Source organism: Mytilus edulis, chromosome 8, assembly GCF_963676685.1.
Source record: "Mytilus edulis chromosome 8, xbMytEdul2.2, whole genome shotgun sequence".
Lineage (NCBI taxonomy): Eukaryota > Metazoa > Mollusca > Bivalvia > Mytilida > Mytilidae > Mytilus > Mytilus edulis.
The window spans coordinates 14116376-14141387 of record NC_092351.1 but is presented as its reverse complement, the minus strand read 5'-3'; the positions used below and the strand labels follow the sequence as shown (position 1 = coordinate 14141387).

The 25012-nt window shown below is 31.0% G+C and overlaps 1 protein-coding gene and 1 long non-coding RNA gene across 2 annotated transcripts in view; one reads left to right on the top strand and one right to left on the bottom strand.

The window, feature by feature from the left end:
• Positions 1-606: 606 nt before the first annotated feature.
• On the bottom strand, positions 607-4824 carry LOC139486908 (uncharacterized). Its single transcript, XR_011655676.1, has 2 exons — positions 4727-4824; positions 607-2081 (listed from the first exon to the last, which is right to left on the bottom strand). It is a non-coding gene; the product is annotated as an uncharacterized lncRNA (long non-coding RNA).
• A 566-nt stretch (positions 4825-5390) lies between these two features.
• Positions 5391-25012, top strand: part of LOC139484859 (uncharacterized) — a 94915-nt gene continuing 75293 nt past the window's right edge. The window contains exons 1-2 of the mRNA XM_071268863.1: positions 5391-5445; positions 7073-7109. The gene's annotated coding sequence lies outside the window, so the exon portion shown is untranslated. The remainder of the gene's footprint in view (positions 5446-7072; positions 7110-25012) is intronic.

Here is a 25012-nt window from a genome sequence, read left to right as displayed (position 1 = left end):
TTTACCGTGCTTCAGACATTTCACCATCAAGAAACATGATTATTGATGGTACCGAATTGTTTAGTAGGCACTATGCGTTAACAACGTATTTTATATTTTCCATTCCGTAATGTGGGCTAGTTTCATGGTAGAAAACATCCATCATGATCAGTAACTAAGACATGACATATCTCCCCCATATGTCTTCCTTAACAAAAACTCTATCTATAATCAATCCGTGGTCAGTTTCAACAATCTTTTCAATTAGTAAGATCTTGATGTTATCTCTGTTCACAAATATAAAGTGATAACATATTTAATTTCAGGGTATTGTTTTTGTTTAGGTTACACCCATAACGATATACAAAACAAAAAAAGCTATCAATTATTTAATATATCTAACCCATTTGTATCAAGTTCAATGAGCTTTGTTGTTTTATAGGTAAGCCAATGAAAATGTGTAATATTTCCTTATTTATGCCTGATGTATCAGATGCAAAATTGGGTGTTTGCAATTTAGTATTTCTGTTGTTTCGTTGTTCATATCTTATAGTTGATGTGTTAAGTTAAGTTTATAACCCTGATTTTTTTCTCTATCAATCGATTTATGATTTTTGAACAGCGGTATACTACTATTGATTTTATTCTGGAAAAAGTCTTCTTACTATTTGTAATAACAAAACTAGTGACGCTGACTGTGTAGACTTATCCATTCAGCCTCCACGCGATTCCGTTTGGTTTTCCTTTTGGTTAGTGTTAATGATAGTGTTAATAATTATAATGATTTTTGAGTTTCTAAATATGTGTTAGACATATTTGGTATCTTTAAGTTTCTAAACGTGAGTAAGGTACATTAGGTATCTATGAGTTTCTAAACGTGTGTTATGCACATTAGGTATCTTTGGCTTTTCTAAACGTGCTTAAGGCACATTTGGTATCTTTTTTTGATTTTTTCCCACCGTGATTACAAGTGTTGGCACATATTTTTGTACTTTCATCCCATGTGCTAGCTTCAAAAACACCAAACCATCTCCTTTTCGGTTCATTCTGCTAAATATGTAATTACAGCTTTCTTTGAAAAAAACCAAACCTAAATCAAATAGAATCAAAGTTGCAAGTCCCAGTTTGATCCTTAGTTTGTTCCAATCCAAAATTCAATATGACCGCCGGGAATTAAAATCCTGTATTATCAACTGATCTTGTTTGCAACAAATCAAGTACATTTGATTGGCTGGTACAGTTGTTTGATTACTGATTACAATGAAAGATAATGACAAAAGTGGATATTAGATTAATATGTCAATTTCGTAATGTAAGTTTACAGATTCTTCTTGGAATTGCTTTTTACATTCGAGTGAAACATTGTATAAATTTTGGGTTTCAATCTTTATGAAATCCATCGTTGAATTAAGTAAATTTTAGATTGAACGTGTATGTTAAGTTCTGTACGGACATGAATGTATACAGTATATAAAGTTAGAAAAGATAAACATTATTTCACACTCTCATTATATATAAACATGCAACCAAATTATCGTTTCTACACAAATTATACATCTAAAATTGGATATACATGAAGGTAAAACGATTAAACAACTATTACAAATAACACTGGGTTACAAGGCCTTCATGTTTTCTCATTTATAATAGTTTTATAAAGTAGTGTCACAGCACACTATAAAATTTGCTTCTTTAACCGAAAAAAGGTTAGTAGTAATAAACTTTCGAATAATGTTTTTCATTCATAATTTATGACATAATAAAAGTTTAAATTATTCCTTTTCTTGTTTGTCTATGCTTTCCTGAACGATTATGTTGTTGCATGTCGGAGGAGTAGATCTGATACATGTATGTAACTGAGAGATGATATCTTGACTAATACAGTTTATGATATATCAAATATTTCAGATCTCATGATTTTGTTAGAATGCATATCATTCGAACAGGCCTATATAGACAATTTGAGATTACCTGACAAATAATCTACCTCAGATCCACATCTGCTATAACACGTAGAACTTGTAAACACGCTAGCCGTCCGAAAAAGCTGAATAAAACTACCTGATATATGGCGTATCACTGCGTCGTCATAAGAGATTCACCTGAAATGGATATGTTGCCACCAAAAAGCACGAAATTTTAAAGACATAACCATATCAGGGAGAACGTTTTTACTCGTACCAAGTCAGGAAAGTGACAGTTGTTATCTTATGTTAGTGTTGCATTGTCGTTTTGGTTTTTTGTTGCACTTCAGTGTTTCCGTTGTGTCGTTGTTTTCCTCTTAAAGTTCATGTGTTTACCTCAGTTTTAGTTTAAAATCCGGATTTGTTTTCTCTCAATCGATTTCTGACTTTCGAACAGCGGTATACTACTGTAAATGCCGAATTAAAAACTTGTTTTATTTTTTTTCCGTGTTTTTGTAGCATCAATTATCATAATGAGAATCACTGTGTCATTTTAATTTTTTTTAGTTTTTTAGTTGTGTAGTTGGTCGCCCACTTTCCGATCAGATCAATTTCCCTACGTAAAGTTTTAGCCGCTTTAGAGACTGTCATCTACACGGCTAGATATAACTTTTTGCTTGAGAGCAGCATAGATATATATGTTTCACTGTATTTATTGAACCTTTATACATAATAAAGAAATATTAAAGACGATATTTGATAGTGTTACAGGAATAGTTAACTCTCCAAAACACTTGAGTGCGGTCATGTTATGATGTGCTCTTGAAATCTCTAGATTTCTATAAGGTGTTTTGAAGTTTGTTGCCGTTTTTTTTATGTCCATATTAATTGCCAAAATAAATTGTCTTCCCTTTGTATTATCACTGAGAAAAAGATTTAACAATAGTACCAAAGGTTGTATAGTTATTTGAAGTGTTTTGTACATTGTTGAAAACTTTAAACAATTTATAAGTATTAAAAAATCATTTCTAATAGTCAATCTCTTTTATATAAAAATTTTAAACATTAAAATCAATTCACTACATTGTAAATTTATGAACGGAAAATTGTATATATGACAAATTGAAGACTTATTTACAACAATGATGATAAGATGTTATGATAATGATTATAGTGAAGTCTTTACTACATTTATAATTATTTAATTGGTATAATTAAGCATTGAAGTTTTTTTCCAAATAAATCCATCATTAGTTAAAAGCTGCACCTTTTTTCAATTACGGATGCCATCTTGACTGCCATTGAGAAAGGGGCATCATTTTTTGTATAAATGTTGACAATAATTATTCATTATCCACATTAAGTTAAGATATTAAGTTGAAAAGTGGTTCACGTCACGCAATCGTCTGAATGACGAACCCATCCTGTTGCGTTAGTGAAAAAAACTTAAAATTTAAGTACAGTAAAGAATACAAAATACATCATAAAACGCGAATTATATATATTTTAGAATGAAAAGTACATGAAAGGGTCATAAGAATGAATTTAGAAACGTTGTTATATAAAGCGACCATAACATTCGTTTCTCTCTACTTGACAGTTGTTAAAACGCTATGTTATTTACTTTGACGTCACTTTAATGTGGAAAAATAATATTAATTTGATGTAATTGCACTTACACTTTTTAAATTTTCTACTTACGGTAAACATATATCATTATTAATACAGTGTTTATGAATGAAATGCTTCATTTAAATTTTGCTGATTAACACGACTTCACGCTAATTTAAATATAGAGAAGTATTGCATAATCTTTGAAGCATGAATCTTAAATGACTCTTGAATTGCTCTAACGTCTGAAGCCTTTTTAGGAAATTTCGGCACAAATAAGGCCCAAATGCCCACCTTGTACATCATGAGTAGATTAACATTGTTTACATGTTGTAATTGGTCTTTTCCAAATGCTACAAATGATTGATGTAAAGTTGCTCTGTTGAGGTTTTTATCCTCAGAAACGTTTTATATACCTATTTTTCTTCCTTGTATTGACAACGTATGTTAATGATCTTGTTCTTGTGTGATAAAACGTTTTAGTCCCCTGATCTACAAATCTATTTTTTTGTCTTACTCCTTATCACGACATATTCGCTGAATTTAAGTTACCATAACTAGTAAAACAAACACAGCAACAGTCGTTTACCCTGTCAACCCAGCCGTTCTTGCTCCGTTTTGGGTTTTATTCAGATTATGTGTTTGAAAATTGAACTGCGAGTTTGGAAAATCGATATATCTTATATATCAACTTTAGCATAAGTAGTCGTACTCGATTTTATGTACACCTTGTTTACAATTGGATGACAATTTGTTGAAATATTTTTTTCCAAATTTAAAAAATATCTGGAATGAAATTATAAGGATTGATAAAGCAGTGTACAGGCACGTAACAATAGAACGTGGTGCCAATCTGCGTCTTATAGAAGGTGTAGGGAAAAATGTGTTTGTCCTCACAACTATCATACGTTTTATAACATTAATTAAAAAAGCATATTTACAAATTCATTTTTACTAATTTTATTTTTTGAAATACAATATTTTGCTTTCCAAAGTTTGAACTTTTCGAGATACTAGGGATTAGATTTTTAAAAGATTTAAAATTTTAATCATGGTATCAGACAATGATGAGTTTATTTACAAGTTTTCCTATTCCATTCAACTCTTTCAGTAATAGACATATATGTATATACATTTTCACCGTGTTGATGTGTACTATAAAGAACAAGCAGACGACAGCGGCATTCAGATAGAAATTAAGTAAAAGTCTATGCGAGTACGAACAAACTTACGTTCTTCCTCATCCATTGCACTTATCGTCTGCAAATAATCTTGCAAAGTCATAGATGTGTCGCACGTATCTGGTAGACGGGCTTAACACTTACATGATAATACGTTTACAGCATGTTAATGTTGTTATTCAACATGACGTCCAATCAAATTCACTGAAAAAGAGCCAATTCATTTTTTTATATTTATCATTTAATATGATTTTATAGAAAAGTTAATTTGATCATTTTTTTTAATATGTGGGCTTTTCTTTTGCAATGATTCACACTTTTACATAAGTTAATAAATCAGAAAGTTATATAATAACTTACTGAAAAACATAATTTTGTAACGAGTATTCCTTTTTCTTTTTGTATAGATTATAACTGGTTTCAATTATGCAGACTCACAGATCTTTGCCATTTAATTCTAAAGAGCCCTGAACTACAGAACTATCAAAAACGATCAATCAATTCATTTTTGTTTAACAAGTTTTGTTACTTTGCACAAGAAGTAGTTAAACATTCTAAACATGTATCTAACCATTTTACTTAACACATTAAACACTTAAATGCTCATCTAACAAAATGTTACCAAGTTGGTATACAAAAGCTCTTAAATAGATTAAAATTATCACAACTATATTGATTAACTGTAATATTTGATAACCCTTCTTCGCGTGATCTTAAATGCATAATAATCCAACAAACCTCATACTTGTCGATATGTTCAATCAAGAAATGTAAGTGTTTTTTTCTTTTTGTTTTATTTTAACTTGAAACATTAATTTTTGTATATATACATATTTCATTTTTATGATTTTTTTTGGTTCATTTACGAACGAATGCTTTTGTTAACCATGTACGCGAATAAAATGCTTTCGAATATATGAAATATATTTAGACACTTATGCAAAATATAGTTTTATTGACGTAAATGTACGATAATAATAAGTTGTGTTATCTATCAGTTTGGCGGGAAACCAATCTGTTATCGCTATTCTTAGAAATATAATGTAAATTAATATTGCTGATTTTTTTTTATATTTCTGATTTGTTTCTTGTATCAGTAAATACTCTTTTCTTCTTTCGATACTTTTGAAGATTAAAAACTTATCCAAATCATTAATTGCCATTTCAGTCGGAGAAGCAATCGTATACTTTAAAAAAAAGCTTCGTCAATCGTCTATGTTCTATATGTTCGTGTTTTATCAGAAGCCCAATACTATTGATAACTTTATGAGTTTTGTATATAAAAAATATATGAATTAATTTTTCATAATATAATCTCACACTTTCTTAGTAAAGTTGATATCGAAGTGTTCTATCATTATCTGAGCTTGAAATATGTTTAATCGTTTGATCTTGTCTGCCTGTGTGTCATAAATTGAGGTTTATCCTTATTTGCAAATCTTTTAAACATTGATTTATCATTATTATCAAGAATCCGTTATTTTTGTGTCAATAAAACATTATTTGTTTAAACATTTATTTTATACATTCGTAAATAAATCTTTATTATGCCATTATAATGTTATTCTGCATATCTGTGTTTTGAGTATGCCAGGTGTGCATACAAAATTTGTTTCCTTTTTTTAGTTTCATCAAAAGTCCTTAAAGTAACAGAAAGTTATATTTCTCTTTTATAATTTTTGTTTTAAGTGTTTTATACTGTACTTAGGCGTACTACACCCTCGTCTATGTAAGGTACTACTATTTGAAATGGGGTGGGGATGGGGAGGGTGCAAAACTTGAAATGACGAAATAAAGTTCTTTTGAGCTGTTGATTTAGCAAATTGATTAGGGATTTTCCTTTTTGAATTTTCCTCGGAGTTCAGTATTTTTGTGATTTTACTTTTTTTCTTAATAAAAGTAAATGCTACGGTCACGTGCAATTTATAAAGTTGTTTTTTTCATTTGTAATTGTACTGAAGAGGAGAGTCCGTGTATTTTTAAATTTGTTTAGTGTATCCAAATATGCATTGCTTAAATTTTGAATAAGTCTGTTTATTTAATAGATGTAAGGATACCCGTCGTGTAATGGAAAATTCATATTTTCATTTAAATTACTTGTGTTAATATTTGCTTTAATAAGGCAGACGTTTTGTGATACATTTTAGTAATAAAATTGAAGTAATCTTTTAAAGATGTTTGACATCTTCAGGATCTTGCATGTATTGTTTAATTTTGATACAAAAAATTCAGTGCACTGAAACGTAGACCAAGTATTTGTCTGAGTATTTTCCTGCTAATGATTGGATACTGTTGTACAAGTGAGTTATCAAAACTGTAGATGCAACATGTTTATACTTGATGGGAATAATAGACACAATTACATTTTAACGAGTACAATAACATTTATCGTTTCAGGCTGGAATCCCATGTTGAAGTTTTATTGCTATTGAAGGTAGGTTCATTTTTCTCATCTTAAAGTAAAATAAACCTTGTAAATAAAAGCAACAGTAGTATACAGCTGTTCAATAGTTATATACGATTAATCAAAATCTGGGTAACAAAATTAAACCGAGGGAAACACGTCAATTTTAAAACTACAACAAAAGCAAACGCCAACATACGTAGAAAAGGCCTGTGGGACACAACTGTCATATTCCTGACTAGTACATGAGACCTAAAGAAAAAATGGTGGGTTGGACATGGTGTTATGGGTAGCCAACCTTCCCACTTATATGGTAATGTTAAAAATACTGATAAGATGAAATACTACGTGACAGGAATACAGTACAAACAAACGCACTAACAATAATACCTATCATTTCAATAAAACTTGCAATTTTTTTCTCACAAACCATAACGTATGTGCTTAGTATTCGTATATTGAATGACTCTTTAGCGCATAAATACCCCGCATCATCACTTTTTAAAAATGTTTCAGATATATAGGGCACATATTATGTACATGTGGAAACGAATATATGTTCTGTCCCCTTGATATCTTCTGCCTCTTTAAAAAAAAATATGAATGCATAATAGGATCTTTAAAAAAGAAGCCTTTTTCATTGAATGTAATCGGTACGTTGAATGATACTGTATTGAATGCACTGCACAAACACACACTAACACACATCAAATAAATAGCACATATAGATGGTTTTACAGGTGTAAAATGCTCGGTAAAGAAGTATTTCTAATTCATTAAATTAGATCAGTGTTCGATAACTTTTTTTTTCTTTACGACTTTTCGACAAGGGTGATTGAAGATCTAATCAAACTACAGAAATTTTTTTTAAACAGTTTTTATTAAAAAAAATCGAAATAGGACGACTGTTACATTTAACAGATATAAAAACTCAAAAGTATTGAACAAGTAGATCAAACATCGCCCTATATATATATATCTAAATGTATATATAATGTTTTAATGCACTTTAATGGATATCAAATGTAATGACAGGGCCGTTAATGAAATCTTAATTATTAGTAGACGCCTAATTATATCTTAAACATCGATTCTTATCTATATAACACATGTTATACAAGTGTCACAAATATTCAATTTGAATTCATTCATAAAAACAGGCTAAATACTTTTGTATAAGGTTTAAATGTATCTAACTGTTGGATCTTAGTCGGTTTAGAAGCTTTATGAGCTTGACAGTTCTCATGAATGTCAGCACAATAACAAGGTTTATTCAGTAGTTCCAAATATAGCAATTAGTGGTCCGATTGCTTGTACTTTTGCAATGTCACGGTTGTATTTTGTCAGGAGTTTGGCAGAGTTCAGTTGGCACAAAGAAATACTTTGATACTTTAAAACTGTATGTCTATGATCTTCAAAAGACATCAACTTATATCATCTTATAGTAAACACGTTTCAAAATACCCCTTTTTCAACAGATTTTTGATTTGATCAAGATTGTCGCTGCACTGAGGAATGTTTCACCAAAACATGTGTTTACTCACATTTGTGTTACACTTCTATATTAAAGAAATAAAATTACCGGGTGTGCTCAATTTTTTAACATAATTCAGAAAATTAGTACAAAACGCGGAGCAATTACATTAAATCACAAAGTGTCTCTTGCTTTTTCAAGGTAACGAGAAGTTTGTGACATAAATAATCTTACAATAATCACACTGGAAGCAAAATATTCTTTTGTCTTATTTGAGGTTATATTCGGTACTTCGAAGTTTTAGTTAAGATGTCTGTTTCAATGTTTGTCTTTCAGAAAGTTTGTATTCACAAAGGCAGATAAAGTTCCGTAAATCTTTTGTTTGGATTTCGGAACGGTCAACGTTACAAAATTTTAGTCGTAACATTTTTGTAAAAAGATCTCAATGGATGTTAAGACAAATAGAAACGTTATCATAAAGAAATATCAGTCTAAGGGCCGAAAGACGAAAGAGAATAATCAAATGCATAATCAAATGCATGTAAGACCCAAGAGAGTTAGAAACTTAGTTTCTAAATAGTTTCTCAGTTTATCAACGGGGAGTTGTTCTCTTATTTATATACACCTCTGTTAACGTCTGACGTACCTTCCATTTGAGTTATTTTGTAGAATGTATTCGACCTTATTCATTTCTGAACATGTAAAATGTTTGAACTGAAGGCAATTTTTATCCTTCAAATACCGTGTTTATTCCAAACCATCAGTTCAACAAGGGGACGCTTTGACTTTAACTCTACAATTAACAATATTGTATTAACTTCTATCTCTATTCAAATGACTGCACAGTATTTAATCGCATCTACTTGCTAAAACACTCAATCATGTTATGCATTATAACAAAACAAAATGAATTCCACCCTTTCAGCAAATAAGGCGTTTGTGAAAAATAAAAATGTAGTTAACATACTAACTTATTTCATACTTTAAATTGATGTTCTCAATCGGTCTGGTTTCCTGTATTGATAAAACTTCAATGACAATGCGGAAAAAAAAAGATATCACATTTTTATCTCTAGTCTCTAAACAAACTGAAGAAATCTTATGTCAACAAATCTCAACAACAGTTTATTTCAATGACTATCAAATTTTCAAAGGTTAAGCAAAATTGTGATTGACTAACTTTTCATTGAAAATAGATACCTTTCAAACTATAACATAACCTATTTACTAATTCCTACTTAAACTCTGCGGGAGCCGTTTATATTTGTAGAAGATGAACTTTGAACTTAATTGGCAAAATCAAAAGTGTCTTTTCCGATGAAGGTCTTCCGGTCTCAAAGCGATTAAGACTCAAAAGTACGAGGCGTGGAAGAGTGTCAGTCTTAGTTCGTTTGACATTAGATATTAGTCGACTAGACTGAAATAAAAGGACCAAATACCAGGATAGTTTTATTTGATTGATCGATTGTTGTTTGCCTGAACTGGCGTTTGTTGTTAAGACACAGCATACTGTGCTGGATACAATTCTTCAGTTTTAATTGATTGACAACTAGTATACTCTGTATATGTATTGTTCTTTTAGTTAATTGCCTTTGCTTCTTATTCATGATATTTAATTAGATACACGGATTTTTAGTTAATTGCCGTTGCTTCTTATTCATGATATTTAATTAGATACACGGGTTTGTAGGAATAATACTATATTGAAAAGTTCATCCGACACTAGGTAATAATACGTCATATGTCTATATATGCTTAACCAAGTATTGCAGCCCTAAAATTTAATGGATAAGAAAATTGGATTGTCATTTCCTCAAAAAGTTGAAAGATCAAATCATATCAAATCATATCAAATAGTATCTATAACTGAAACTATTACATTAATATATCAAATTTATCGTTCGAAATGAATATATTTTTTTCATTATCAAGCGGAGGTTGTAATTTGATAATATTGATATAAAATGCTGAATCATTTAATAAAATGCTTGACTCGCTGTTATTTTGTAAACATAGTGACACTAATACTACATCAGTGGTTAAGGCTAATGATCAAAACCGTGTTTAGTTGATCTTTGTAAAAATGTATATAAAAAAGGGATGTGAAATGATTGCTAATGAAGCAACTTACCAAAAGAGGTCACATGAAGTGGATATAGACAGTAATATGCCGCTGTATGTTGTTAGCTCCGACGTTATTTTGTCTCTCGAGGAGATGGAGTTGTCTTATTGAAGATCATAAAACGTCTTCTCATTTTATACATCGTTGAATTAAATTGTCAAAGGAAGAGAAGACATACTTTTCATTTACTAGTACCATATTTCTCTAATGCATAGTCGTAAGAGTTTATTTGTACAGTAAACGTGCGTTTTGAGGACACAATTTTTACCCTCGCATCTACAATGAGTTTATTTTCAACTCCTTGGTCGATACCACTGCTGGTGCGGGTTTCTTCCCAGAGAGTATCATAAGCCTAGTAATCAACCTTTCGGTGTTGACATGAATGATCATTGATATGGCGATAAGGCTATAACTAAAATGAACTGTTTGGAAATCATTTAGTATTACGTAATCCTAGAGATTTTCTACGTTAGGGTTAGAATACTTTAGATGCATTTGGCAAAACCTTTCGGAATTATGGGTCTTCAATGTTCTTCCTGTTCTTCCTTTATTTTGTCTGTTTAACTTGTTTAAGTACAGCGCAATTGTTGAGTATTTAGCAAACATTACGCACACTTGCCTACAAAATTTAAAGACTGTGATCTACAATGAGCTAGTTCCCAACTACTTAGTCGATGACAATGAATTATCATTGATATGGTCATAATTTAAATTCACTGATATGCAAACTTTTAGTATTTCGGAATACTAAGGATGTTATACTCCGAGGTTAGATTATCTTTAAGTTTCAGAACCGTGGGTCTTCAAAGCTCTCCAAATTCGAACTGTATATTGCCTTTTATGATGCTTGGTTCTAACGTCACTGATAAGTGTTTTTTTTTTTTTTAAATCTATGGCGTACAAAATATGAATACTGTTATCTTCGATGAGTTTATTTTCTATCAATGAGTTAATGCCACTGTTGGTAGAGGTTTATTCCCAGAGTGTATCTCAAGATTACAAGTCAGCACTTCCGTATTAACACGAATCATAAAGTCATAATTATAATCAACTGTTTGGAAAACTTTGAATTTTTCTAAATACTAGGATTTAGGGTCTTCAATGCTCTCCAAATACGTACTTTGTTGAGACTTTGTAACATGTTTGATTCTAGCGTAACTTATTAGTCTTTTGTAGATGGTGTGGCGTACAACATATAAATGCTAGTATCTTTGATGAGTTTACTTCAATGTACAGTTACTGCCTAACTCATTTATCGAGCGAGAAGTTAATTGTTAACTATTAAAATTGCTCGAATGCTATTGTAATTTAAAGGGGAATGAACTCGAAAGAAAAAGCCATGACCAAAATGAGTATTGGAGCTGAAACTAAAACATTTACCAGTAGACATTAACTCCTCACAACCAATCTTCATTCAAAACTTAACATTTTAACCTAGTACTGGTGAAGAGACCAAAGTTCTTAACCAGGTTGATGAGCATGATGATGACTAGCGAACAATATCTCATTATCTAATCTAATCATGAAAAAAACATAACGCCAATGTTTTCTACGTGAATGAAATTGCTGTTCTTTGCAATTACTTAACGCTGATGTCACCGTCCCCGAAACCCAAATAAATCAAATCGAAACATGATGCGCGTTATCGTTTAGATCTAAGAAGTTATATAAGTGTAACACATTTAACATATAACAGCCAGAAATAACACGTTAATATATAAACTCATCATAGATACCTCAAATTATATGGTCTGCAAATTCAGAAATATGGTCTGAGAAACAATGCAGTAATGCTAGTCTCAAATTGATTCTTCAACATTGTGTATCATGCGACGTTGTAAACTACACTATTCGTTCAATGCCGATGTTTGTTTTTGACACTCTAGCTACTGACGATGACAAGTCAAAATAGTGATAAATCATATGAGGAAGCTGAATTAAGGAAATTTGAACAAGAAAACTATATGAAATAGATACATTAACAATAAAAAGAACTTCAATCCTATAGACGGTTATGATATCTAAAGTTTTTGAACTATAAAATTTATATTGATATCGAAATACACCTGAGACAATAATAATACAATAAATTAAAAGTATGTTTTATAAATCCTTACTTTTGTGATCTTCAACTCCCAACAATCTAAATAAGAAGAACTTACTTACAATATTAAATCAATTGATTTTAGACTGAAAAAGCCAGTTTGAGGTACTTAGTTTGTATGACAATTGGAAAATCACACGAAAAGTAATATCGTTTCTTTGGTTCGTGATCACGTACACTGGAAATGCTTATATTTGAATTGATATCAGCGTAAAGGTAGAGCATGGAAGTAATATTTAAATATATTACTTCCATGGGTAGAGTGACCACGTACATATTAATATAAAAAAAAACCAGTGTCATGCATGCAACAGCCGAGGGTCAATTCCAAATTCGTCAATAGAATAAAAATCGTATCCAAAGCAAGCATTTGAATAGGTGTATTGACAAACAGAAAAGTCTAAACACTAACATATACAAACCTTAAAACCGAAGCTAAAGGCTAAAGTATTTCCTTATTTGCTACTAAAGATTTATATCCAGTTTTGTTGACTTATTGGGCTTAAACTTATTTGTTTTAGGTTTTCCTTATTTGCACATTAAAATAAGCACTATATTATTTTTATCCAATTTGATTTATTCCCATGCATGTCGAAAAAGCAAAAATTGGCTATGGAATTTTAAAAGATATCATGATTTATGTGAATCGTGACACAAGCTTTATACTTTAAACACAAATTGAGGCATTTAATCTGAAAATATCAACTCATCCTTGTGCTATTTTTGACTTCCTGATTTGATTTTAATTTCATTTTTATCAAAAACTTTATTTAATTGCTTTTATTTTTTACTTGTGTATCTGTGTTTTAATCGTTTTTTCCACTTCTAACCGATTTCATTTTGTCTAAATTTTGTGAAATATTGAAACAAGCCTTATAGCTTTTATCAAGACGAAAAACACTTTGCTTTCATTATTTATGTCACTCGTCGTTTAAAATTGGGAATATATCTCAACACAGATGCTATAAAAAGTAAAATAAGAAAAAAAAACGAACTCCTTGAAAAAATCAAACCGGAAAGTCTCTTAACATATGGCAAAAACAAACGATCAAACACATCAAATGAATTGACTTTGTACTAGCACTTCCTTATGTAGCAAACGGTTGATGTTTAAACATCGTTGGGATACAACAACTACAAAGGATTACTGGCTTTTGTAATTTAGTAGAAAAATTTAATATATATTTTTTTATAAATTTACGCTTTATCACTTTTTATATGTGTGCCAATGTCATAATTACTAGCGCTAAATAGTCCCAGACTACTCATGTTGCTAATTTTGCCTTTTATTTGAAATATCGTTTGCAAATTGGTCAGGTATTAATTTTGGTTTGAGCATTTAAATTTTTATTTGTCTTTTTTTCTTGTTTTCATAGTGAATATGCACGGTATAATTATGAAAATGCGTTAAACAGTCAATCAATCAAGCAAGCAAGCAATTAAGCTAGCAAGCAAGCAAGTAAGCAAGCAAGCAAGCAAACAAGCAAGTCATCAAGCAAGCAAGCAATCAAGCAAGCAAGCAAGCAAGCAAACAAGTAATTAAATTATCATTCAAAATCAACAAAGCAAGCAAGAAATCGATCTATCAATCAAGCAAGTAAGCAAGCAAGCAAACAAGTAATTAAATTATCAATCAATATATCAACAAAGCAAGCAAGAAATCCATCTATCAATCAAGCAAGCAAGCAAGCAAGCAAGCAATCTATCTAGCAAGCAAGCAAACAATATATCAAGCATACAAGCACGCAAGCTATCAAGCAAGCATGCAAGCAAGCAGGAAAGTAAGACAGCAAGTAATTTGAAAGCAAGCAAGCAAGCAAACAATTTATAATCAAGCAAGAAAGCAAGGTATCAATCAATTAATCTAGCAAGCAAGCATGCACGCAAAGCAACCAAACAATATATCAAGCATGCAAGCAAGCAAACTATCAATCAAACAAACAAGCAAGCAATATATCAAGCATACAAGCAAGCAAGCTATATATTAAGCAAGTAGCAAGCAATATATCAAGCAAGCAAAGCAAACAAGCTATCAATTATTCAAGCATTCAACAAGCTATCAATCAAGAAAGCTAGAAAGCAAACTATCAATCAATCAAGCAATAACAGCAAGCTATCAATCAACCAAGCAAGAAAAGCAAGCTATCAATTTATCAAGCAATCAAACAATATATCAACCAAGCAATCAAACAATCAATCAAGCAATCAAACAAGAAAGCAAGTTATCAATCAATCAATCAAACAAGAAAGCAAGTTATCAATCGCTTGTTCCCTTAAATTATTGGCATAATTTGTGATCTCATATTTAGTTTACTGTATGACTTAAAAATTCAATAGCATTCCACACATACATGTTATATACGAGCAAATTGTTGCTTCAATGCCTTTCATCTGCTTTTAAAAGTCGCTGGATGTTAATTGTTTCTTTATAAAATCTATCCAACTCTTTATCTATTTATCTACGATGTTTTATTATATGAAAATGCCAGATAAAAATGTTTTCAATAATCTTCATATTTTCGGCATTGTCCCCAAAGATAACGTGTTGACGGATACCTGGCTGATTCGACCATACGAATATAGTATTATAGTATGGCCGATTAATTTTTGAAGGGTATTATTTTAACACATGTGACATAGATCAATTTACAATCAACAAAGCAACAAATTCTGCTTTGGTATTGTTTGTAGAATATGTTCTAACCTGATACGATTCATCTTTTAAGCTTTTAAAATTCAATAAATTATAAAACTACAAGGTTCGTTTAAATTCCTCTATGATGTAGCAAACGTATCTGAAGGGCCTTTAGATACTTTTTGAACAGAAATAATTCCGCTTTGATGACTATTTTCAGTACTAGTCTGTAACTTATCGAAAATTATCATAACTCTGGCTTTGAAATTTGACCTTATAAACAATACACGGGTGGTCCTTTGTTGGCAAACTTTTTTGACTTTGAATGGTTGTCTTAACATTTGGCAGTGGTCCCTCAATACAATGCATTGATCCTTCATATCAATATGTTTAGTAATTTAGAAGGTCGTGTGTAGACTTCATGTGGACACTTAAATCTTTTAATTAGTGTAATGAATACTTAGATATAAAATGTCACTTTATTAATTGTATATCAAAGACGTTATTCAATAGGTAAGTCCATAATATTTATATCTTATTAATATCTACTGAGGATTCCAGAGGATCCAGTCATGCTGATGTTTTACTAAACGTTTGGTATGGGGGAAATTTGAACAAAAATTATAAATTCCCAAATTTGAAGCATTCAGCATTAAATTGGTGTTTCCTAATGAAGGTATGCTGATATAACGTAAACTAATTATAGAGTAGATAATAGTTTACCCTTTTATTCCTCATTATTCGAATGCCTAGCATTTTTAGTTTTTAATCCAATTAAAATCTTAATAGCATTACAATGTTAATTCGAAATATTATAACCCTGAACCATTAGTTTAAGAAATTACGCAACATTTTGCTGAAGTTTGGCTTCACGCCGAAGACATTTAGTAAAAATGCATATTTCATTTATGTTCTGTGGGACTATCTATAGACCACTCTGGTTGAAAATATATTTAAGTTTTTCGGCGTAATTGTTGACTTGCGCGAATCAAACAGAATATTTTTGAAGGTATTTAAAGAAGACCCGCGATATTTGATAGGATCATCATCATCATATGGCTTATAACCTGCAATTTCCATCTGGTTTGTCAATTGTCCTTGGTCTCATTTTTAAAGTTCAATGACTGGTAAAAATGAATATTGTTTTCATCATTAATTTGATATATTAGTTACAGTCAAATGACATGCTAACAATTTCGTCTCTAGAATATAATTAGACGAAGGTGCTGTCCCTGACAATATATATTTATTCGTCAGACGTAAGTTTTTATGCTTTATTCATTTTTCTTTTCTTCAGAAATCTACAAGTTTTGTGTCAACTAAATTTGGGCTATAGAATCAAATTCATCGTAAGGTTAAAAAGTCAGTCTAAAAAGTGACATCCGACCTTGACCTAATTTTCGTAGTTCACTAATCAATGCTAAGTTTTCAAATCAGTTTGCGTTTATTTTGATTAACGCGGAAAGAAATTTCTGTTAAATCATCATGGTATGTGTTTTGCTCAAAGTAAATACCATAAGGTCTTCAACACGGAGCCTGTGCTCACATTGCACAACAAGCTATGATGGCCCCAAAAATTACTAGTGTAATACCATTCAAACGGGGAAAACAACGGTCTAATATATTCAAAAAAAGTGAAAAAGAAACATTTATGAACCAAATAAACAGACGACAACCACTGAACATCTCCATCTTGTTGACGTACAATGTATGTCTTCTTTCCAATTTCATAATATCTTTTTTTATATTCCTTAAACTCATTGATTTTATCAAAACACTGGATGATAATCTTAAAACATCTTCCTTACTCAAATGTCAAAAAGTAGCACAAGAAATTATGAAACTTTTGTATGACGTCTTTGTTGAAATTGGCTATAATGTAAAAAAAAAATAGTCCTTTTTTGTAGCATTGTAGCAATAAACCTGACACCATCTTTTCAAACAGTAAACACAAGCTATATCAGATCTACAACAATTAACATTGACTGCCCACAAGTTACATAACATTTCACCAAAAGAAGAATAAGATCAAATACAACGTGACCTTGTGAAACATTATGATACTATCAACATGTCATTGTTTTGATTTCTGTGTTAACATGTGCAATTACTGCACAATTGCTCATTAAAATGCGGTTGGTCTAAGATGATCGTATCACCTTTTATCGTGTCTTTACTGTATAGAATTCAATATGTTTCTTCCTCATTTCGACGTAACAGATACCATAAATTTATGAAGATATAGTGTACAAATCTTCCAAATACAATACATTGTTTTATAGAATATTCAGCATGGGGATATTTATAGCAGATTGAATGTATCCACATGTCAATTTTTACAGCTTGTAAAATATCAAATATACTATCACTTTTGCAGTTACAAAGACCAACTATCATATTTTATTAAGCTATATTTTACAGCATGTAGAAGATAGATAAAACAAACACTTTATATATTTGGTGCGTTCGAAGTGCTGTTTTTGTATCCTTTCAACACGTTTTTTTCTGATTAACCTTTACGAGGAACCCCCAAAATGCAAAATATTAATTGGGAGACAAGAAGGTATAAATACTTGAAAAGAGTGGACAAAATAATGTTAGGTCTGCTTTGCCCAAGGAAATAGGATACAAATTGAAGGCAAATTCATGCAATGTTTGTTATTTTCCCTCATGAGTTCTGTGATAAACTATTCCATAACAATAGCTCTTTCCTTGTGAGGTCTTTGTTGAACTGTAACGCCACAATTGTTTTACCTTATGAGTTTTATGTTAAACTTATTTATGTCTTTTGGCCATACATGTATTAACTTCTCGAATCAGTTTGTCTGCAAGTGCTTTCTTTTCTAGACACTTGCAAAGGTTATTTTGTTTGCAACACGAGTCAGCCAGTTACTAATACAGAAATTATTTTCGATTTTTGCCTTTGAGGGTACATTTTACATAATTTACCTGCAGAGACAAAAACAACAAATATGAATTATATCCTTGGCCCAGATGTTCATTTCTTCAATGTTAAAAAATACATAGTTTTGTATCCAGTCATTTGATGTGATGCTTGTAAATTATAATTTATATTAATGCCCCAGTCTATAAAGTGAAGCATCAAAACAATAAGATAATAAAGATGTGTTAAAAGTAAGGGATTCATTGATCATACAATACACTATGTCAAAGTTAAAATAGGAATCGTGCAAAATGTAGCATCATAAACATTGATCTGTCGTCTTGTAGAGCAACCCACTGTCATCATAATGATAATATATACCAATTGTGCATCTTACTTTTATGCAATCTACGTAAAAACTGTGTAAATATTTCAGACTCAATTTTTGTTTTATGTGTACTCAATAAAATCCCAAGGTAATGGGTTCATAGTTAGTGTCTATGTGAACAATCTTGAGCGGTAGCACGGAAAAATTTAGTAGTGCAAAAAATAGTATTACATGGCATAATTATGTTGACTTTTAATTTGTAACAATGACGGTACCAATTAATCTGCACCAGATGCGTATTTATCTACGTTGATTAATTTTCATAATTATTTTTTTGTCATTATTGCATATTAGTATCTTAAGTGCTGTTGACCTCCCATCCATTAAATGAAGTCTGTATCCCACTATAAGAGGACTTCCCTTTTATTATAAAATGCTTACAGGATACTGTCTATACATGTACATTAGCCTTTCATCTTTTTTACATAATAATTGTGGTTTCATTGATGTTTGCATGGTCTGTAATGACATCATGTGACTGTTTAAATCCTTTTAGTATTTGTTAATAGTACATGTATTTCCGGAATATGTATGAAATATTTGCCACTGGGCGAAAAATCAATAGTATCTATCCCAATTGGATTTTAATCTTTGCTATAAGTACATATTTTCTATAAACATCCATGAAATATTTGCCACTGACCGTAAAGCAAACAATAAAGAGAGAACCACCAAATAGTTACTAGATGTAGATGACCACCAAATTATCTTTTGTGTCGTTTTCCGAGTCAATGTAGGTGCATGCAGGAACCCGATATGAATAAAGCAGCTTTTCTACCAACTGCAAGACTCTTTACTGCAGATAATCCCTATCAAGGATCATTGACCTTTAAGATTAGGTAAAACTAGGGGAAAATGTAAAGAAACAAGGCAATATCATTTGCCATATTTTCAAGTAAAAGGTAATATTGTTTCTTATTCTTAAGGACGTGAAATATTTGATCAGTCTTACAAATGTTCTATTAACATATTATGGAGACTTGCCAAAATACTCGGGCTTCAAAACAAAATCTATAAAAAAGAGTCTTTATCTTTTCCTTATTTGTAAAGGATGATAATGATGGACACGGATAATCATGTCATATATTATATAAGCTATTTATTTATAAGTAAAACATATCATTAAATTTTACTTTGATCTAGCTACAAATATACACTTAAAATTTAGCTTTTCGTGTAAATGCACTTAGACGCACCATATTTGCAACATTTGAAAATAAATAAGATTTGTATATGATTAATATTGTTAAAAAGACTGTTTATTATCATATAGGTGTAATAATTGACATCTATCTCTTTATTCCTGTAAAGATGTACCCAGATTACACGTCTTCTTTATTAAATTATTTGATCAAAAGCAGATAGTAAGGTGAAGTTAGTTTATTACAGATATTTTACGACGAGTTATTCAAATATTTATTTTGTTCAACGCACAAATGTAATATATATAACAAGGAAAGGCATGTCAATTTAGAAGGTAATAATGTGCATATATGTGCACTTCGAATATAATGTGGTTGTTTTTTCGGAGGTAAGTATGCTTAATGGACGATCGCAAATCCTGAGTAATTCAACAAATCCAAAACACTATATATATATACATACCACATTTTCTTATATCAATGTAAATGAACAAAAATTAGAATTTGCCCCCTCTCGGCGTAATTTAAAATGATCGGAAAGCTAAAAGTAGATGTCAGACAGATACGAGATGCGCTCTTATTCAAAATACATTTCCTGCCAAGCTTACACCAAATATGAAACGATTCTGTTCAGTAGTTCTTGGAAAATGTCTGATAAAAACAATGACATATAGACGGGGTAATTTTCCATATGTCTTAATCGTCTCTAGTCTATATTCTATACCTTCGACCCAAACCCCTTTTAAGGAAACCATTAATGGAAATTGTACACAATTTCAATTAAACTTAACCTGTAGTATTTTTTATGGTTTATAACATTTTGTTTTTTAACGATTCTTTCAAGTGCTTCTATAATTAGCACCAGGAAATCAAAGGAGTCCCAATTTAAGGATGTCCAAGGGGAATAACTCTTGACGGTGGTGAATGTCAAATTTTTTTTAACATTATATGTATTTGATAATCCAATGTTTTTAAGTTTTAAAAGATTTGGATAAACGGTAATCGTCGACGGAAACCAAAGAAAATCAAAACTTAAACGTAACAAGGGGGCAAAACTCTTGAATTGAATATAGCAAACCTAACAACATCGAAAAGTAACATGCTCGAGTATGGCCATAGTTTGTTTAAAATTCAAAAGAGTTGATCAAACGATGCTTTGTCATCTGGAAACCAAAACGTTGACGGACAGATGAACTTTACTGTTTACACAAGTGAATGTTGATCTGGGATGGTGTTCTCGAAAGTATCCTAAGATTCGTCGTAAGTCATAGATAAGACCGATTTTAGGATGGACTTAAGATCGACTTAGGACACTCTTAAGTTGCGTCTCGAAGCTATCTCAGAAGCATATAATGTTAGGACGTCCAAAACATATCCTATGTGCGAAATCCTAAATAGTTAGAGTAATTGTTTGATAAAACATTTATTAGCGACGAAACCAATTAATAAATTTGTTTACAAAATTTTGTAATAACAAGTATTTAATAAAAAAAAATGCATGATTTTAAATGTAGTTATAAAATAATATCAAAATAGGATTTTGATATAAACTGTAAAACAATTTGTTTTGAAATAAGAATATTGAATTCGTAGTGTCATCGTATCGTAAAAACACGAAGTTCAAAGTTTAAAATCATGCACAATTTCTTGATACGAGTTAATAACCGATGGTGCGTCTCTTTTCACGTTCATCTTCACGTACACAAATGAGAGAAAAACATGCACAAAGTTAGGATGAAGATATGATGATCTTAAGACACCTACATGTAATTAGGTGTCCTAAAGTTAGGACGAAAATGTGATATATCTTAAGTTAAGAGAGCTTCGAGAACACGACTTAGGACAAAGACTTGTCATAAGATGGTCTTAGGACACGTCCTTATCCTAAGATAGCTACGAGAACACCACCCCAGCTGATCTTGCTTTAAAAATGTAAGAGAACATGTTTTTCGTAATTTCTTTAAACTATGGATGAAATTATTTGATTTGTTAGGAAAGTTTCAACTTAAAACATTTAGTCATTGACTGCAATGAAATCGTGATATGTTTACCATTAAACATACTATGTCTATCGAGTCGGGAATGTGAAATGTGTTTCCTTTTGTTCCAATTCAGATTGGTTTTAAAATTTTTGCCATTTTATAGCCTGACTCCAACTTTTTTTTTTTAAATATCTGTTATTTCGTACACTTTGAAATAAATACTACACGCGAAAACATGTATTTACTTTGTCATCTATATAGATATTAAAACATTTTTGAGTTTTGTGTAATGACCCTTAAATTATAATTATATATATATTTATAATCTATTTATATTAATTTCGGTTAAAGAAATGTAATAACTTTTTTTTCGGTTTGAATTTGAAGTTAACAGATTGTTTGTTTGCTAATGATGCTAGTAAAAAATGTAGACTAAATTTTAATTCTCAATGACATTCCTAACACAGGTGTACTTTTATTTAAGTAATGTAAACTTCTATATGCATGCATCATTTACTTATAGCCATTATGATACGTCTATTATATATTTTTTCTAATAGTACAAAACCACAAATTATCTTCAAGTAACCTGTTATTTTCTCCTTTTTTATAAGTCTTAATTTGTCTTGCAATAATTCAATTGACATTGAACGACCTTGGCATATAACTGCTGAATCACTACGCCAGTGACAATGACAACGATTTTTGGGTGAGAAATGGACAATTGAAAGTTTGTTTCACTACCCTGCTGGGTGGGGCACAACAGTTTATCGTTAATATAAAGAAACCAATAAGGAAGGGTAGTAAATTATATTAGTTAAACAAATTATGTCGTCCTTATTCTCACAAGTGGTTAACTGTTCTATATAGAAGGAGACGTTCTATCTTTGTCAAACAATGATGTAGCTAAAAATGTTTTGAAGCTCTCGCTGAAAAAATGGAACGATAAATATTTTGATTATTTTTTTAACAAAAGTTGAAAAAGCAATATACCTCTTGAATGCCTTTAATGGTCGTTGCACAGTGTATGTCCAAAGCACTTCTATTAATAATAAACGTACTGATACAAGTATAAAAATTGTTTACGACAGACACGAGTTTCGTCTATAAAAGAGAAACGAACGATACCAGAGGGACAGTCAAACTCATAAATTGAAAATAAACTGACAACGCCATGGCTAAAAATGAAAGGAGACAAACAGACAAACAATAGAACACATGACACAACATAGAAAACTAAAAAATAAGCAACACGAACCCCACCGAAACCTAGGGGTGATCTCAGGTGCTCCGGAAGGGTAAGCAGATCCTGCTCCACAATGTGGCACCCGTCGTGTTGCTTTTGTTAAAGCAAATCCGGTAAATAGTCTGATTCGGTAGGTCACATTCATGAAAGGGAAGGGGATTGTAGTTACGACGTAAGGAACGTGTCCGATATCATTTGTGAAACGGTTATTCCATAACGGTCAATCAACTCGTGATGGCGTCCGTAAAATTTACGAAGGGATGATTTCAACTTCACCATTTGGAACTCTTGGTTTTAAAAGCTTCCATGTGAGCAGTAACCCTCTATCAAGGAAATGATAGGAAATGAAAGCACGGGAATATCGTATCAATTGGGATATATATACCCCGTATGCAGGTGCTGCTGGAATGTTGCTACTTAGAAATGGAAAGTTCACAATTGGAAAGCTGAAATCATCTCTTTTGTCGTAAAGTTTTGTTTTCAACCGACCCTCATTGTCAATTTCTAGATGTAAGTCAAGATATGAGGCCGGCTTAACTGTATCTGGTGTTTCCTTTATCTCAAGGTCCTGTATGAATTCAGCCTCATAATAATAAAGAAACAAGTCGGCAAGAAGAGGGACACAATTGGTTCCCATTGGAATACCGACAGTCTGTTGAAAACACGTCCTCCGAACGTAACAAATATGTTGTCAAACAAAAAATCAAGCCTCTTCATAATGTCAGTTTCAGAGAATTTTTTGTTTGAATCAGAGTGATCATTTACAAAGTAGGATTTATCCCTCCTTAAGACAAGATACTTGTATCTACGTTGGTCATTATTTTTAATGAAACAAAGGAATACCAACTCTAAAAGACACATAGACTCAAATATTGTCAAAAAAAGCAAGAGTAGTCCCAAACCGTACCACTTTCTTTCGAAAACGTAATACATGACTCTTTCACGTTAAACGATTTTTTTTTTTTAATTTAAAAACAAAATAATTTATGCTTGTCTCGTATTTTATTCCGTTGTATAAGTACTTTTCGAAGACCGCGTCTTCCAAAGACTCGTTGGCAATATTTTTTAAATTTATATAAACAGAAATTAAAGGAAACTAGGAACGGAGTCGGTGTCATTTATAGCTGATACTTCCGATTTTATTTACATGTTAATGAAAAGTATAGCAGCAAATACACATCGAATGTTTTAAATCATGAATGAACTTTTTAAAACAGATATAGAATACATGAATGAAAATAGAACAGGTGAATCATGAATTCAATTTGGTTAAATGCAATTAAAAAATATATATATATGTCATTCGAATTGAGAAAACATTTCAAGACTTTGTCGCCTTAAATTGTGACAGTTACACTTGTCGAAACAGAATTATCATGTTAAGGTGAAATGATTTACGGGTGATTCAGAGATTGAAAATGATGAAGATTGATTATAAAAGTTCAATTAAACTTGGTATGTTGATAGCATCTGGGTAAAGCTCTTATCTTATAACTATTTGTTAATTTAAGTTGATAGCCCAATAGTTGATCTCAACTAAAGTCAACATTGTTACATTAAATCTGTAGTAGAAATTGTGATAAGCATAGAGATTACCCCCGAAAACAAACCCCCTCGTAGATGTGACTCTCTGTAGAGTATCCTTGTCTGATGTTACATTGCTTGCTGAATTAGATGTTTAGATATTCAGACATTTGTCATTGGCCTTCACAAATTGTTTCTCACTGACATGTTTTATAATGGTGGATGGTAGTGATCTTATAAACTGCCAACCTTGCAATATATTAATGTCAAAGGACAGGAACTAGTAACTAAGTGGTTGTCTTTTTTATCTATCTAAAAGTTGTTTATGTTAATAATTGAGTTTTTTTTTAAACGGATAGTAGCTACGATTTTCATTAAAATTACTTTTTTAATCTATATGCCGGATTTTGTACAAAAAGTAAAATAATTATG